The sequence below is a fragment of the Myxine glutinosa genome, chromosome 10 (genome assembly GCF_964187855.1).
Source record: "Myxine glutinosa chromosome 10, kmMyxGlut1.1, whole genome shotgun sequence".
NCBI classification, from domain to species: domain Eukaryota; kingdom Metazoa; phylum Chordata; class Myxini; order Myxiniformes; family Myxinidae; genus Myxine; species Myxine glutinosa.
In genome coordinates, this window is record NC_136270.1 from 30,125,345 (window position 1) to 30,126,729 (window position 1,385).

Consider the following 1,385-nt stretch of genomic DNA (forward strand, 5'->3'; position numbering starts at 1 on the left):
TCAATCCCACTCCTCCCTCCAGGTCTTAAAAACAGCTGTTCACCGCCATCTCTTATCTTCCCCTATCCAAAACCTTGATCTTTTCTACCCCCTCTAATTTCACCCCAAATCCACTTTTTTGAAATGCCAACTTCTTTCCGAGAAGTCCTTGGTGTCCTTGTGTTTATACTTCTCCCACCCCCCCCCCCCCCCACCCCCCTCCCCTTCCCAGGCCGCCTCCCCCCAAGCCCTCTCCCTCCCACACATTCCCGATGTCCCTGCTCTCAAATGTTGTTTATGTGCTTCCCCTTCTCTCCCCATCTTGTCTACCACTCCCCTTTTTATATACTTTGTTTGTTTGTCTGTTTGATTTGTTTGTGTGATAAATGTTAGCTCTTTCACGAGCCTCGATTATGTATACAAAAAAAAAAAAAAAAAAAAAACAATCACCCAATGGTGAAGAATCACTTAAATTAATCAATAGTTCTCATTTGCGAATCCATATTCAGATCTTCACCAAAATCTAATCGAATCTTCCTTGTCAGACACCCAAGTGGTCCACAAAGTTTCGTCCAAATCTGTCCACAACTGTTTGAGATATCCTTCTTTGAATCGTTCTTGCCCAGATCTCCCAATGGTGAAGAATCGCTTTAAAATTGTACGAGCTGGATCCTGATCAAGATCTTCACCAAAACTGAATCGATTCTTCCTTGTCACCTCGCCACCAAGTTTCGTCCAAATCTGTCCACAACTTTTTGAGATATCCTGTTCGCGAAGGGACAAAAAGACAAGCAGACAGGAGTGAAAACATCACCTCCATCCACCAATGGTGCCGGAGGGAACGAGACTCTCACTTGGGAAATTCTTTCGATCCTTCAAGAATATCCAAAGAGAGTCAGTTGTTGCCTACGACCATACCACCCTGAATACGCCCGATCTCGTCCGATCTCGGAAGCTAAGCAGGTTCGGGCCCGGTTAGTACCTGGATGGGAGACCGCCTGGGAATACCGGGTGTTGTAGGCTTCTTTTTCTCCTGCAGGGGGAGTCTTGGTTTGTTCATTGTTTGATTGTTTGTTCATTGTTTGATTGTTTGATTTTGATTGAAACTCTTGTTTTGATTGTCTGATATTTGTGCTGATTGACACGCTCGCTGGTATGTTCGTTTTTGCCGCACTACTCCTCATCTTCAACTACAACCACCACTACTACTAGCCTTCAATCAACTACTACGTACTACCACAAGGACCCACCTCCACTATAAGCCTACGACGATTACTACTAGCCTCCTCCTATCAGTACCGCTTCTGCGACTACGACGCGCCTACCACTTCGACTACCACTACTACGACGAGCTGACTACTACCACTACTACCACTACTACCACTACTACCACTACTACCACTACT

General features: G+C 45.4%; 1 non-coding gene across 1 annotated transcript; it reads left to right on the top strand.

Annotated features, from left to right (window-relative positions):
• Positions 1–883: 883 nt before the first annotated feature.
• Positions 884–1,002, top strand: LOC137415376 (5S ribosomal RNA). The gene has a single exon (XR_010982059.2). It is a non-coding gene; the product is annotated as a 5S ribosomal RNA (ribosomal RNA).
• Positions 1,003–1,385: the final 383 nt, after the last annotated feature.